At 47.7% G+C, this 16,800-nt stretch overlaps 1 protein-coding gene across 1 annotated transcript in view; it reads right to left on the bottom strand.

Annotated features, from left to right (window-relative positions):
* KCNK12 (potassium two pore domain channel subfamily K member 12) overlaps nucleotides 1–1,677 on the bottom strand; it is a 90,374-nt gene extending 88,697 nt beyond the window's left edge. Inside the window, exon 1 of the mRNA XM_086327086.1 lies at nucleotides 1,540–1,677. The gene's annotated coding sequence lies outside the window, so the exon portion shown is untranslated. The remainder of the gene's footprint in view (nucleotides 1–1,539) is intronic.
* Nucleotides 1,678–16,800: the final 15,123 nt, after the last annotated feature.

The raw sequence follows: 16,800 nt of genomic DNA, 5'->3' as shown, positions 1-16,800 counted from the left end.
CCACAAGAAAGACCTGACGCAACCAAATAAATCAATACATAAATATTCATACATAGATGTATTTAAAAGGTGTAAGGGGAGCCACTGAAATTTTGTGTATTTTATAGATCACTCCACTGCCATGACAGACCCGGACTTGAGAAGTACAAATGGAAGGATGAAATAGAAGACCAGTTAGGGGCTGCTACAGTGGTCCAAGACAAGGACAGGTGGGAGAGGACAGGAGGAGGGAGAAGCAGTAGCTCTGGAGGTGACTGCCTGGGTTTGTTGAGGCAGCGAATAACACGGGATGGCTCCCCAGGTCTGGTTTGGAACAGATGCATAGAAACCAGGGCTGTTTCTTTAGATGGGAACACAGAAGGGGGAAAGTCAGTGGTGAGGGGAAGAGGAGGAGGGGAGCTGCTGACTTCAGTTTGGGTATATTGTGGTTGAGTAGCTATGGGATGTCCAGGTGGAAATGACCAGCAGGCAACTAATTATGGGTCTTGAGCTCAGGACCGAGGACAGGTCTGGAGATAGAGATACTAGAATCCTAAGACTCTTGTGGGTCAGATGACCACCATCTGGTTATCCTGGAGTTGGCCTATTCGTGCCTATATTGTAGCATATTTATTAATAGCTCACTCTTTCACTTGCCTGGTTCATACAGTGATGTATATGGTACCCTGGAAAAGCTGAGAGATTTGTTGCTTCCTGTCTTCACTTGATACCACTCCCTGGCTTGGCCTGGCTCTGTGGTTGTGGACGTGGTTAATTACTAGAAGTCCATGTCCTCTATCCTTGGGTATCCCCACCGTGTTTCACATGCTACCTCTCAGGTGGAAGTGTTAGTCACTCAGTCGTGTCTGATTCTCTGCAACCCCATGGATGGTAGCCCATCAGGCTCCTCTGTCCATGGAATTCTCCAGGCAAGAATACTGGAGTGAGTTGCCTTTCCCTTCTCCAAGGGATGATCCTGACTCAGGGATTGGACCTGTGTCTCCTGCATTGCAGGCAGATTCTTTACCATCTGAGTCACCAGGGAAGCCCCTTTCAGGTAGATGGTGCCTAAGATGTTAGCTGTGTGTCCTAGGTTGAAGATCCACAGGTCCCCATCTTCTGAAGGAGAGAGGGTGGAGAGGTTCTGTGGGTTATCATGCAGGAGGCTGATGGATTGGGATGGTCCCTGACAATCTCCTACTAGGTATGGGATTTAGGAAATGTCAGAGAAGTGAGGAAACTCTAAAACATTCCCACCTTGCTCCATTCCTTCTCTGCCTGCTTGGGTTCTGACAGCTAGAGTGCTGGTGAGACCCTGTCCCCCAGAAGCCCCGGAGGCACCCAGTGCTGAATGAGTCCTTTGGGAGCCCACCCTGCTGATGAGAGTCACCCCTGGGCAAGCCCTGTTCCCTCCTGGACTTTGCTTCAGCCAAACAGCCCCAAACATTCCCTGGATAGTTTTGCCTTTGGGACCAGGAATGCCCCCTTCCCAGGCCCTCATGCCCTCAGCCCATGTCTAACTGTTAAAATTGACCTGCCCTTCCTTCAAGGCTGACTCACATGTGTCATGGTGCCTCAGGGGACTGTCTTGGATCCATCCCTGCTGGATACGATGCTCACTTCATCTGGAAGGTCCCCAAAGCTCTCACTGCCTTCCTCATTGTTTCATCTGGGCTCTCTTGTCTTACTCTTTGGAACTCAGGGTGGAGACACTTTCTTTTGCATTTTTGTATTTCTCTACAATGCCAAACATGGGACTAATCACTTCATGATGTGTACAGGAAATGCCTGATGAGTTCAATTGCCAGGAATTTAGTCTCCAGATAAGACAGCACCACTGAAGGTTAGGAAGCAGGGAATAGCAGGATGAAAGCAGAATTTGCATGTACTCCTGCATTCAACTGGTATTTATCAACAACCTTTACGTACTTCACACTCTGGTACATAGTGGATTTAAAGAAATAGTCACTTGAGTCACTTCAGGGACCTCACTGCCAGACTGAGTGCATAGTGGAGTTGGGAAGAGCTTCACCAAAGAAGTAACATTTAAACTGGGTATTGAGGCACGCACAGGAGTTTGCCAGATATCAGGGGAAGGGTACTGCTGATAAAGGGAATAATAAGAGCAAAGTCACTGAACCCTAAAAAGGATTGCATAGAGAACTGAAAGAAACCCTGTGCCAGGGGTGAGGGGGAAATAAGCATGTGGGACAAGGCAGGGAGATGAATCCAAGGGGGAGGAAAGGGGCCTGACATTGAGGCAAAAGGTAGGGTTTTGGTGGCTCACTGGTAAAAAATCCACCTACCAAAATGTGGGTTCAATCCCTGGGTTAGGAAGATCACCTGGAGAAAGAAATGACAACCCATTCCAATATTCTTGCCTGGGAAATCCTAGGTGCAGCCTGGTAGGCTACAGTCCATGGGGTCGCAAAAGAGTCGGACACAACTTAGCAACGAAAGAACAACAAGATGTGCTGACTGTGAGGAGTGAGGAGTATGGAAGATAGGTAGTTGTGAACACGCAGCTGCTCCCCATCCTTCTCCTGGGGCTGCCCCAAACTCCTGGTCATGGCTGCTTTCATTTGGATTGTAGGTCCCTAAGGGGAGCTGCCTCCCCCATACCTCCAAGTTGCCAGCAGCAGCTAAAGATCCCAGCCACCTCCTCATCTACTCTCCTGGGGACAGAGACCTCAGCAGAACTGGTCTCTGGACTGAACCCTCCTCTGCCACCTGTGCCCTTAGGGGGTGGGCAGATGGCAAGGACCGTCCTCCCAGCTGGACAGCCTCGCTGGGCCGGCGGTACCCTTTGGATCGTGCAGGAGATGGCAGGAGCCTGAAGGCCAATATCCGCCCTCCCAGGTGTCCAAACTTGGCAGTTCCATCAGTCTCCAGCCAACTGTGTCCTTGCAGATGAAACTGGCTAAAGGAAGGACCTGGATTCCAAATTGCTCCCTGAGTTTTTTTTAAATCAAGACTTTGATGTTTCCCATTCTGTCTGCTGACACCATTAGTCCTTTTTCTTTTTTTAACCACCTCTTACATGCTACCTGCATACTCTTGGTCATCTTAGGCTGTAGGATGGTCCCCTCCCCCAACCCTTAGTGTTACCTATTCCCTGTTCCTCTACGGTCTATTTGGAGAGCAAGCTGGCCTTTGTCTTGTTGTGAATGTTTACACAAATGAAAAATGTCAGAGTTCAATCTATAAAGGAACCCAGGTGGGGAAGTTCCCAAAGCAAACATTCAAAGGTGCAGTGTGCTTCCCCTAAGGGTGGTCCATGGGGCGAAGCTGGTGCAGCGTCAACTCACAGCCTCACATTTATTCAGCACCTGAGGCAAGAGGCCCTGCCCTCCTGGAGATTCCAAAATGAAAAAGACAAATCTGCAGCTGGTGAAATCCCAAGGTCTGTGTCACAGTGCTGTGCGAGCTCTTGGTCAGGAGTGTCTTGCCCCGGGTGCACGCAGGGAAGATTTGGTGGAGGAAGGGCTGGAAACCTGGGTGGAAAGTGGACATGCCTCCAACAGGAGAGGACATGAGGAATGGTGAGGACATGTCAGGCTGGAGTAATGGTCTGACCAAAAATCTGAAAGGGAAGCTCAGGGACATCGGTGACAGGCTGGAGGGTGTTGGACAGACTCAGAGAGCCTTGAATGTCTGTCCAGGGAGTTAGGCTCTTCTGTGTGCAGGAGAGGAAGTGAGGCCTGTGGACGGGCACTTACACCTAGCACTAGTCCTCCTGGTGGGTATGTCTATGGCCTGGACCTGTCTGTGTTTTAAAAGATGCTGATGCTTCTTATGTGTATCACTGGACAAATTCATTTCTAAAATCCCATTAATTGTAAAATGGTCATATTTCTGAGATAGGAGAGAATGGTGATGTAGTGAAGGAAAAACTTTTCCTCCACCCTCGTAGGTTCAGTTCTTGGGGTCTGTGAATTCAAATGACAACAGGTATGAATAGGAAGAAAATGTTCATTTATGTGCATCATGCAAACATGTGCATATGCTCAGTATTGAGTAACTCAAAAGGATGGTTAGAATTGGGGTTGTATATACCTAATTTGACTGGAAAAGGTCAGTTTTCATTCCAATCCCAAAGAAAGGCAATGCCAAAGAATGCTCAAACTACCGCACAATTGCACTCATTTCACACACTAGTAAACTAATGCTCAAAATTCTCCAAGCCAGGCTTCAGCAATACGTGAACCATGAACTTCCAGATGTTCAAGTTGGTTTTAGAAAAGGCAGAGGAACCAGAGATCAAATTGCCAACATCCACTGGATCATGGAAAAAGCAAGAGAGTTCCAGAAAAGCATCTACTTCTGCTTTATTGACTATGCCAAAGCCTTTGACTGTGTGGCCCACAATAAACTGTGGAAAATTCTGAAAGAGATGGGAATACCAGACCACCTGACCTGCCTCTTGAGAAACCTGTATGCAGGTCAGGAAGCAACAGTTAGAACTGGACATGGAACAACAGACTGGTTCCAAGTAGGAAAAGGAGTACGTCAAGGCTGTATATTGTCACCCTGCTTATTTAACTTATATGCAGAATACATCATGAGAAACACTGAACTGGAAGAAGCATAAGCTGGAATCAAGATTGCCGGAAGAAATATCAATAACCTCAGATATGCAGATGACACCACCCTTATGGCAGAAAGTGAAGAGGAACTAACAAGCCTCTTGATGAAAGTGAAAGAGGAGAGTGAAAAAGTTGGCTTAAAGCTCAACATTCAGAAAATGAAGATCATGGCATCTGGTCTCATCACTTCATGGCAAATAGATGGGGAAACAGTGGAATCAGTGTCAGACTTTATTTTTTTGGGCTCCAAAATCACTGCAGATTGTGACTACAGCCATGAAATTAAAAGACACTTACTCCTTGGAAGGAAAATTATGACCAACCTAGATAGCATATTCAAAAGCAGAGACAATACTTTGCCAAAAAAGGTCCGTCTAGTCAAGGCTATGGTTTTTCCTGTGGTCATGTATGGATGTGAGAGTTGGACTGTGAAGAAAGCTGAGCACCGAAGAATTGATGCCTTTGAACTGTGGTGTTAGAGAAGACTCTTGAGAGTCCCTTGGACTACAAGGAGATCCAACCGGTGCATTCTGAAGGAGATCAGCCCTGGGATTTCTTTGGAAGGAATGATGCTAAAGCTGAAACTCCAGTACTTTGGCCACCTCATGCGAAGAGTTGACTCATTGGAAAAGCCTCTGATGCTGGGAGGGATTGGGGGCAGGAGGAGAAGGGGACGACAGAGGATGAGATGGCTGGATAGCATCACTGACTTGATGGACGTGAGTCTGAGTGAACTCCGGGAGTTGGTGATGGACAGGGAGGCCTGGCGTGCTGCGATTCATGGGGTCGCAAAGAGTCGGACATGACTGAGCGACTGATCTGAACTGAACTGATACCTAATTTAGCAGAGGAAATGGAAGAGAGAGAAAAAAGTCTCCTATGGGAAGAACAAATGGGTTTCTTTAAGAAAGAAAAATGACTTTTTAGGAGAATAAGTGGGAGATAAGAGAATTTGTGATAACATTTGTCTATACAGCTATGAGTGGCCTTTACCTCTTCTTCAGGGCCATAAAACTCCCCCAGAGAGAGTTGGTGGATTGGCAAATTATGGTAAGCTTACTCTTGGCCTCTTTCCTGGAAGTGGACCCCTCCCTAGAGGGAATTTATGATAGTCCTGATTTCTCAGAAGATTCTGCTTTTGGTCAGTTAGGGGGAAGCTCCGAGAAGCTTTCTTTCTGCATCTGTTGAATCTCAAATGTCTACAGCTGAAAACAATCGTTATACCAACTTTGGGGTTCTGAGTTACTCCCACAGTAAAATGGGGGAACTGTAGGAATTCCTGGCCAGACTGGAGCTGACCTTCACAACCAGAGGAAAACCAGTGATTGAAGAGTCATTCTCACTGCATAGGCCAAGCATCTGAATCACTGGGGTTATGTGGATAATTTCAAAATATAACTGATGCTGGGGAGTGGAGAGACTTTTAGGGACTGAATGATCCAGATAATTGTAGTGGTGGTGATGCCCTCCCAGTATGCCCTGGGGTGGTGGGAGCACATTAGTCATGGGTTGGGGTGAGGAGGGGTGGTTGAGGAACAGGGAATAAATAAAAGGAGTGAGCAGTCTTGTTTCCAGCAGGCCTGCAAGGGCGGGCTGGGAGTGGGGGCGGCTGCCGGCGTCCCAGGCAGGGAGACATGAGTCACACCCCGAGACGCTGACCTGCCAGCACCCGGCCTCTCTGGGAGAAGGAGGGAGCAGGCAGGCGCTGGAGGTTCCAAATGCCAGGCTTTGCCTCTCACCGTAGCCTCAGGCTAGAGATCTTTGTCATCCCTCATCAGCAACCTTTGCAAAGCCACGTGATTGAGTGGCCTCTGTTCATAGTTCTCCTGCCACTCTTTACCCTTAAACCATCAGAAGCTCTACTTCTGACCAGAAGAGCTGGAGCCACCCAGTCATAGTTCTACTCCTTGGGACTGTTCTCTGCTTGGGGGCTGGTTTGTGAAGGTGGGAGGAAGGAAAGACTCATGTCATCTTCACAGCAGCCTGTTCTCCCCCAAGGCCTCAATTTGCTCTCGTTCCTTCCTCTGTGTGACCCTTAGCCCATGCAGGAGTTCGTCTGCCCAGAGAGGAGGTCTTTTCTAACGTTCTGAGAACATCTCGGCCCTAACCCCGGGAAAGGTAGCACCTGTAAAGCTAGCCATCACCAGGTGACATAGCCAGGCAGCTGGGTGGGTCAGGACCACTCCAGCTGAGGACAGGTGCTTGCCTCTGGGACCCACTTTCAAGGAGCCAGAGGCCAGAGTCATGGTCTCCTCCCAGTACTGAGAGTGAGAGTTAGTGCCCCCCACCCCCTTTTAAATGTGTTTGGCTGCACGGGGTCTTAGTTGCCATACACCGGGTCTCCGTTGTGGGATGCAGGATTTTTTTAGTTGCAGCAGGTGTGATCTAGTTCCCTGACCAGGGATGGAACCCGGGCTCCCTACACTGGGAGCATGGAGTCTTAACCAGTGGATCACCAGTGAAGTCCCAGAGCCCCCTTTTATCTCGTCTATGTTCTGTAGCCTCCTGGGTCACACCCTCACCCCTGCCCAGCCCAGCCCCTCTGCCTCACCTCAGTCTGTGCCTCTCCCCTGCTCTATGCCTGGTCTCAGATGGGTGTGCAGCTTAGGGCCAGTGCCGCAGGCTTTAGCCTTGCTGGGGCAGCTTGGGTGGGAGCTAAAGTTGGGAGTTCTTGGCCAACCTCGGCAGAGAGGCTGAAGGCCATTGTCTGCCTGTGTGAAGGACTTTCGTTCCCAGGATTCTGCTTGATGACGCTGGGCAGTCTTGTTAGACGAGCTGAAAAGTTCATCTTTTGTTCCTCTACTGGATGTTTATAATGTCTGGGTACTTGCCTTTTTAAAATGTCATCATCTAGAAGAGCTTTATTTTATTTTATGTCCGGTCTTCCTTTCTATCTTCTAAGTGGGAAATAGAAGACCAGAGTGAGGGAGCAATTGAGAGGCTTGCTCTAAGCAAGGGACACAAGATCCCTTCCCCCGGTTTGCCCCTGCACCTTCCTTCCACAGCTCCAGAGCAGAGCTCATATTCCAGCCGCCAATGCGCCTCTTGACCTTGAACCAGGCACAGCTGGTTCACACTCTGACACCCCCGGAGTGGCTGCTCTGAAATAACTCTGAGATGTCATCCTAGAGCAGAGACTGTGCTCCTTCTTGGAGCAAAGAGGGAAGAGCTGGAAGGACACAAGATGCTTCACATCCATGACCTCTGGCTGACAAAGCACCTGGCCCTCCCCCAGGATGGGGGAAGGCCACCATTCCTCTGAGGAGGGGCCCTTGGTGAAATGCTTCCACCTCAGTACTGGGATGTGGTTGATAACAGAGATTCTCGCTATGCAATGTGGTGGTCATAGCCATGCCAGAGTATGTGAACCTACATTTATGTAAATTAAAGTTTCTAAATTAGTTCCTAGGGACTTGCCTGGTAGTCCAGTGGTTAAGACTCTGCCTTTCCACTGCAGAGGGTGCAGGTCCAATGCTTGGTCTGGGAACTAAGATCCCACATGCCACGTGACAGGCAAAAAAAAAAAAAAAAAACAGTTCCTATTGCACTAGCCACATTTCAAGTTCTCCACATGTAGCTGGTGGCTACCTCATCACATGGCATGGATACGGAACACTTCTGTCATCACAGAAGGCTCTCTTGGACAGCCCTGCAGGTGACTGGGAGAGAAGTTTGACAGAATTGATCAAATCCCCTGTACCCTGACCTGTCCATACAATCGATGTTGCATTCATGCCTCTCTGACCTTTTGGTGGACATTCAGAGGCTTCATTCTCTCTGCTGACACCCACAAGCTTCTTTCTCAACCCAGAGACCTGGTTGCCCCAGCCTTGTGAAACCTCCCTTCCAGAAAGAATAGGTAGCATGCCTCTGATCCAGCTGACTAGGCAACCCCAAGGATGAAATAACAACCTGACATTTACCCAAATGAACACCACTCTGTCTCTGGCGGTGACAGCTCTCACTCGGCTGTCCTGTCTCACTGCTATTTAGTAACTGGTAGACACTGGATGACAAGACCCATCCGATGCTCTGATGTCCGAGGATATTCTTTCCAGCTCCTGAGTGTCATTCCTCCCTTCCCCCAAGAGTCACCGTCTCCCCAGATAAAATTGTCTGTTAATATCCTAGATGCAGGCTGTAATGGAATGACTTGGTGGGAGGGGCTTGTTTAAAATGCAGATTTCTTGGCTCTGCACCAAGCCAATAGAATGAGGATCTCTGCGGGAATGGGGCAGGGGGGTGGGTGGGGGCCGAATCTGGGAACCACTGCTAGTGAGGGAGTATCTCAGGAACCATCCTTGGAGCCCCTGGAAACTAGAAATTGACCACCTTTGCATTCTGGGGTCTCCGGTATATTGCAGATCATACCACCCCTGCGGCTGAAAGATGGATACTGGGAGTTGCTGACGGTGGTAGATGACAGACGTTTGCCACACCCTTTTGTTTCTCCACCTGCTCATCCCCCATGCACACACATGTGTGCACACACAGGGGTGAGGACACATGTGCACTTGCATACTACTCCCCATTAGGTCTGCTGGGTGACTAACAGACCGTAAGAAAACCCTGTTCCCAGCTCTGCCAGGAGGAGTTCCGGGCCTTCTCTCACAGGCCCTGCTGTGTGGAGCCTCAGGAACTGAGCCCTCAGGACCTGCCTCAGAGAGAGCTTCTTTCTTTTCTCTAAATCAGGGTTTCACGACCTTTATTAGCCCTGCTCCACGTTAACGAACATTAAACTACCTCAGGGATTCTAATGTGTCATTATGTCCCCTCTTCTTGTTCCTCCAAAATATTCTACAGTTTGTGTTATAAAAATAAGAGTTCCCCATCACTCCCCAAATGTAAAATTATATACACATACCACCTAACAGAGCATGAAGGTGCAGTTCATTACTGGAAAGAAAGGCATACTGCTGGAACAGCGTCTCTCTAGCAGGAGAACACCGGCCCCGCCCGAGACTCAGATTCAGGAGGTCTGGGCGGGTGCCCAAGAATATGCACTGCGGACGAGTTTCCAGGTGCCGCTGCTGCTGCCATCACTGGGCAGGGAAACCACACTTTGAGAATCACTGCTCTAGGAAGACTGTCCTCATTCCATCCTTGAGCCCAAAGGAAGTTCAAGCCTTTATTTAAAACACCCAGATCATCACATGGTCTGGTCTCTCTCTGTTCTCCCTCCTTCTTCAGACCATAGAGTCTGTAAGACCAACCTTTGTCAGTAATGCTGATGGCCTTTCCTGGGGAATCTTCGTGTTGTTATCAGACCATTTTTCTGTCCCTGCAAAGACTCCATCCATGTGGGGTAGCTGTGAAGACAGGAGATGAGAAGAGTAGCAAAGACCCCTTTCTTAACAAAGCTATACTGAACACACGTTTCCAAACTCTACATCCAGGAGGCTGTGTCCTTATCCGTAATTGGTAGTAACCACAGCAGAAAACTCACACAGGGACTCTGAATGACACTGGTGGAGAATACAGGCCTCCTGTTCCAGCCAGGACTTGGAACAATCATACAGGTTGTGTATTTATTCAGACCTTGCCATCTTGGCAATGAAGAAGTTTTGTGGAGTAAATGAGCAGAAGATGGAGAACTTTTCTGCTCTGTGTTTATAGGTTTTGACATTTCCCAAACGATCCATCTTGAGGTCTCACATCAAGCAGGCAAGCAGCCCTCTGACACTCTCGTTAGAAGTTTCACACTATTTATTTTTTGCCCTGGGAAGCAATCTAGTTCTCTGCCACTGAGGCTGTCAGGCAGTAACAGAGTGCCTGAGCTCACTCCGTTGTTTATGGGGCTTTCTCTGAATCCCCAGGCCTTTCCCATAGATGAGAAAAATCAATGGAAAATCTCTCAGCAACAAGCCTGAATGGCCCATCTGTCCTCAGCTGTCCCCAACTCACTCTTTGTTTAGTGTCCCTCACATCGATCAGCTAGGCTCTTTCTACTCTGGGCTGCTCAGTCTTACCTGGACGTTTACACTCAGTTAAAGGAACTTTGAGAGGAGAATGGCCCAGACGGTGATGGACTTACATGCATGCCTTCCCAGGAAAGACACAGGGAACTTGGAAGATCTTATCTAGAGAAGGGTCCTCCGGGGGACACCACTCTGCCTTCAGATATCCAAGCAGCTACCAGGTAGAAACCTCTTGGTCTTGCTTCCTGTGCTCCAGAGGGAAATCCTATTTTGTCAATCAGGCTATTTGCTGGGGTTTTTTCTTCTCCAAGTGGGCTTCCCCAGTGGCTCAGTGGTAAAGAATCCGCCTGCCAACGCAGGAAACGCAGGAGACACAGGTTCGATCCCTGGGTCATAAAGATCCCTTGAAGGAGGACATGGCAACCTATTCCAGTGTTCTTGCCTGGGAAATCCCATGGACAGAGGAGCCTCAGCAGGCTACAGTCCATGGAGTCATAAAGAGTTGGACATAACTGAATGAGCATGCACACATGCTTCTTCTTCAGGCATCTAACCTTGGTGTCCCTTGGAGCTTTTCTCTCTCTCCCCCTCCCTAGCTAGGAAATTTCACTTCTTCTTCTGGCTCTAAATGTCGTCTGTAGGCTGATGACTCCCAAAAGCATATCCCTGGCCCAGATAACTTTTTGAAAATGTAAACGTATGTATTCAACTGCAGACACACTTTTCCACTTGATATCTCCCTGACATTTCCAAAATAATGTGTGCAAAAGCGAACCCTTGATCTGTGCCCCTAACCCAAATCTCATCCTGCCACAGTTTTCCCATCTCGGTGAATGGCACCAGCCTCCACCTAGTTGTCAAGTCAGGGATCTGGGAATCATTTCTGGCACTTCCTTCTCATTCATACTCCACATCCAGCCCATCAGCAAGCCCTGTTTATTCTCCCTAACGGCACCCGACTCCAGTACACTTGCCTGGAAAATCCCATGGATGGAGGAGCCTGGTAGGCTGCAGTCCATGGGGTCGCTAAGAGTCAGACATGACTGAGCGACTTCACTTTCACTTTCATGCATTGGAGAAGGCAATGGCAACCCACTCCAGTGTTCTTGCCTGGAGAATCCCAGGGACGGAGGAGCCTGGTGGGCTGCCATCTGTGGGGTCGCACAGAGTTGGACACGACTGAAATGACTTAGCAGAAAATGTGCCCTGAGCACCTCTCCTTCTCCCACCTTTGTTTCCTCCACCCTCAGTTAGGCCTTCCCACTGCCTCTCATGGGGTCTGCTACTGGTATTCCAACTGGTTTTCCTGCTTTCCCATCATCTGCCTCCATGCAACAGCGAGAGAGACATCTGAAAACTCCACATCAGATCGTGTCATCCCCCAGCTTAAAACCCCTCGGTGGCATCTGAGACAGTTAGAATAAAGTCCAGGCTCTTTCCAAGACCTGCAAGGCCCTGCATGATCAGGCTCCATTTCCCCCTCTCACTTCATTTGGTACCACTCTCTCTGTCACCATCAGTGAGCACTTGAGCCACGCTGGCCTGTTACAGCTCCTCAGATGCACCAGGCTATTTCCTGATCCCGCTGCCTGGGCTTGCCTTCCAGGGTGCCCCGACTCCCTTCCATCTTTTAGTTCTCATCTTACACACCACCTTTCCAAAGAAACCATCTGTTTTAGTTATCCACCGCTTTGTAACAAATCATCCCCAAACCTAGTAGCTTAAAACAACCATCTTCTTCTCATAGACAACCTTACCCTAGGTAAGCTACCTGGGTTTAGCTGGTAGTCCCTGTGCTGCTCTTGCTTGGGGCTTTCTCTCTCTCTCTTTTTTAAATTATGTATGTGGCTGTGCAGGATCGTAGCTGTGGCATGCGGGATTTTTAGTTGTGACATGCGAACTCCTAGTTGCAGTGTCTGGGATCAAGTTCCCTGACCAGGGATCGAACCCGGATCCGTGCATTGAGAGGTTGAATTCTTAACCACTGGACCGCCACTGGACCACCAAGAAAGTCCTGGGGCTCTCTTAAGTGGCCACAATCGGACAGCAACTGGGGCTGAGACATTCAAATGGTTTCACTCACAGTAACCAAGATGGTTACTTGGCAGGAACATTCCAGCTGGAGCACTGGGATGACTGGGTTTTTCTATGTCATCCCATGGGCTCACCCTCTCCAACATAGTCTTTCCAACAGGATGGTCAGACTGCTCTGGGCCTGGGTTGATCCCATTAAAACACTTGTTAGAATAGAGAGCCACAGATATGTGTATTTCTTAGTGTGGATAACTGGCCTCCAGGAGTCTTGGTGTCATATAGTAGAAAAGAACAGGAATTTGGAGACTAAGATTCAAATCCACTTCTGATTCTTGCACTTTAATTAAGACTCTTTTGGGGGACTCCCTGGTGGTGCAGTGGATAAGAATCTGTCTGCCAATGCAGGGGACACGGGTTCGATCCCTGGTCCAGGAAGATCCTGCATGCCACGGAGCAGCTAAACCCGTGTGCCACAACTACTGAGCCTGTGTGCTGCAGCTACTGAGCCTGTGCACTCAAAAAAGAGTAGCCCTCACTCTCCGCAACTAGAGAAAGCCTGCTCACCACAATCCAGCACAATCAAAAATAAAACAAATTATTTTTTACAAAAGGACTCTTCTGGTTGCTAGCAATGGGAATGGATTCTGGCTTGCCTAAGGGCAAAAGGGGAATTTGCCGGAAGGATCATAAGGCAGGGTTGATAACAACAATTCAACAGTAGATGTCAGTGGCCTTTCTCCAGAGTACAGCTACTAACCTGTCTCAACCTCCATGATTCCTTATCTATGTGTCTCTCATTCTTTAATTTCAAGTCTCACATCTCTTAAGCGTCTGCTTGATCCAGCTTGGTTTCAGTGTCACATTCCTGGTCAATACATCAGCTAAGGCCAGAGGACAGGTGCAGAAAAGGCTGCTGGGACTCCCTGAAAATGGGGTACAGGGCCAGAAGAGGAAAGCAGCTCATCTTCCACTTGCCTTGCTTCATTTCTCTGAAGAGCCCTCATTCCTTTTGTGGAAAAAGATACTCAGAAGCCAAGATCTGGTCTCTAGATATCCTCACTGCTATTAGGATATTGCTGCTTCCAGGGGTCTTCAGGGATCAGACAGAGGCAGAGAACATTCACACATACACACAGAGTCACACCTGCAGGGGTTAATAGTCAGCCGCCTGTTGCTCTGGCTAAGCCGTGAGAAAATCATCGTGGGAAAAGAATAAAAGCAAAATACAGCAATATAGCATAACCCAAATAAAAGTACATTGGGTTGATCAGCTGGGGTTGTCATGCCCTGCTAAGCTAAGGAAAAACATAGTGTGGACCTTGGAATGCCACGTCGGCGCAAGTTCAGAACGCTGCTTGTGCACACACTGAGATGTTTTCCCAAGGCATATGCGGGTCTATGACCTCCAGCTAGGGATAGCCCTTGTACAAGAAAATAACAGTTTAAATTAATCAATAAAACGGGAGATGTGACTGGGAACACAGGAGGCTGACTTCATCGTAGCACAACAGATACTTTCTGCTTACCAAGACTAAATAAGAGTGATGTGGCTCTGAGGAACAGGGCTCTGGACCCAAGAGGTCTTGAGTCTCCCGGTCCCATCTTTAAAACTTTAATCCTGTCTCTAGTTTCTTTTTCCCAAACCATGCGTTGACCACTTTTGATCCCTACCTGTTGTGCTGGCCGCAGCACACACCCACATATGTCTACATTTATTTCTGTCTCTCTGAACGTGAAAAATTGAGAGTTCACATGGATGCCTGCAATTGCAAACCAATACTACGGGGTTAATGTTCGTTTTCTCTCTGTCTATATGTGTTAATCTACTGATGTTGATAACCAACCTGTGGTTGTGAAGGAGAATGTCCTTATTTGAAAGAAATACACACTGAATATCCAGTGATGGGGCATGAAGTCAGCAATTTACTCTCAAATGATTCTGGAAAAAAAATTCTCCAAACCATACTTGCAACTTTTCTTCGAGGTTTTGCAAAATAGATTTATTTTTTAAGTGTTCATAGGGAATTCTCTGAGTGCCCAGTGGTTAGGACTTGGTGCTTTCAGGGCCAAGAATGCAGGTTTGGTCCCTGATTGGGGAACCAAGACCCTGCAAGCCACACAGCATGGCCAAAAAAAAAATATTTTTTTTAAAGCTCTCATACAATGAATAGCCCTGCATGTGTCATTTCTTACATAGGGAAAGGGAAATGCTATGTCAAAGGGCCTATGCATTCCTAATTGTAATGACTATCACGCCTATCCCCCTCCATGGTGGCCTTATCAATTATAGACACTCCCAGCACAGGGGATGGGCTTCCCTGTTAGTCAGACAGTAAAGAATCCACCTGCAATGCAGGAAACCTGAGTTCGATTCCGGGGTTGGGAAGATCCCCTGGAGGAGGGCATGACAACCCACTCCAGGATTCTTGCCTGAAGATTCCCCATGGACAGAGGAGCCTGGTGGGCTAACAGTCCATGGGGTCGCAAAAGGTCAGACATGATTGAGTGACTAAGCACAGCACAGCACAACAGCGAATGGTGTCCCCAAATCAGTGTTTTATCAAATTTAAATTTTTTTAAATAATTCAGTTGATGCAATCTGTTCTCTTTAGTACTTAAAAAAAAATTATTTATCTATTTGGCTGTGCCGGGTCCTAGTTGCAGTATGCAAATTCTTGTTGTGGCACGTGGGATCTAGTAATAGTTCACTGACCAGGGATGGAACTTGGGACTCCTAGCCACTTGACTACCAGGGAAGTCCCTCTAATGTACTTTTAATCTGCATTTCTCTTATTGTGAATGAGTCTGAGCATCTTTCAGAGAGACTCAGAAGCCAGTTGTATTTTTCTTTCCTTGAGTGGTTGGGGCACAACCTTTCGCCATGTTTTTATTGGCTATTGTTCTTTTATTTCTGTAGTTATGTTATTGATTTTATTTAGGACCTCTACACATGATGGAAATTACCCCAAATGTAAATTTTAAAGATGCTTTTGTATAGTTTTCATTATTATGTAGGCATATTTATGATTTCTATTTTAGAGCTTTTTGGTTTTGTTTTACACCAACAAAGGATTATTCACAAATCTTTTCCCTATGGTTTCTTGTAGTATGTTTTTAAGTTTTATTTATTTGTACATTTAGATATTGGACACAATTGATATTTATCCTCATCCAACTTCGTGGTTTTTCCCAACTCCATTTATTGAATAATTCCTTTCCCGCACTGGTTTGAGATGCTGCCTTTACTTTACATAGAATTTCTCCAAGTATTGGGATCTGTTTCTGAGGTTTCTGTTCTGCCCTTGGATCTCTGGGTTCGCTCTGAGGCACAGTTTCTCAACTGTGTCTCTGGCTCTTCCTTCTCTCCCTTCCTCTGTTTCATTGCACCCATCCTGTGCTGTGCTAGTACATTTTCCCTTCTCTCTGCCAAACGGATCTCATCCAGCTTCATGGCCTAAAGTATGAGCCATGCATTGATGGTATATGACATTATTTCTCTGGCCCAGACCTCTCCCCTGAACTCCAAGCCCATGTAGCCACCTGTCCTCTCCGTCTCCCCTTTGGAGGATTAATCTGCATTTCAAATTTAACATTTCTAAATCTGAACTCCTTGTCTTTCCCAGAACCTGATTCTCCCACGAAGTTTCCCAGTCAAGAAACAACAGCCCCATTTTTTCCGTAACTCAAGTCAAAAATCTTCAAGTATTTTAGAAAATATTTGTTTGACTGTGCCAGGTCCTAGTTGCAGCATGCGGAGTCTTTGATCTTCGTTGCAGCACCCAGTATCTTCAGTGGTGGCATGCAAACTCTTGGTTGTGGCATGTAGAATCTAGTTCCCCTACCAGGGGTCGAACATGGGCCCTTTGCATTGGGAGTGTGGAGTCCTAGCCACTGGACCACCAGGGAAGTTCCCCAAATCTTCAAGTCTTGACTTCTCTCTCCTTCTGTACATCCCCTCTCTCTGTCAAGTCCTGTCGGTTCTGCCTGCAAACATGCAGAATCTAATCAGCTCTCACCACCTCCACCACTGCCCTATCACCCCTCACCTGGGTTATAGCAGTAGCTTCCTAACCAGTCTTTCTGTGACATCTCTGATTCTCCCCACAGTGGCCAAATCAATCCTTTTAAAAAGTAGTCAGATCCTCTCCTCCTCTGCTCATAACTTTCCAATGACTTCCAAAGCCCCACAGAAGTTCCCAAGACCCACCTAACCTCGCCCCCAGCCAACTCTCAGAACTTCATTTTCTTCCGTGCACCCACTCTTTTGCTGAGCTCCAGTAGCA

Source organism: Bos grunniens, chromosome 11 (assembly GCF_055505025.1).
Source record: "Bos grunniens cultivar Pamir isolate PY7600 chromosome 11, Bosgru_T2T1.0, whole genome shotgun sequence".
NCBI classification, from domain to species: Eukaryota; Metazoa; Chordata; class Mammalia; order Artiodactyla; family Bovidae; genus Bos; species Bos grunniens.
This window is presented reverse-complemented; position numbering and strand designations above follow the sequence as displayed.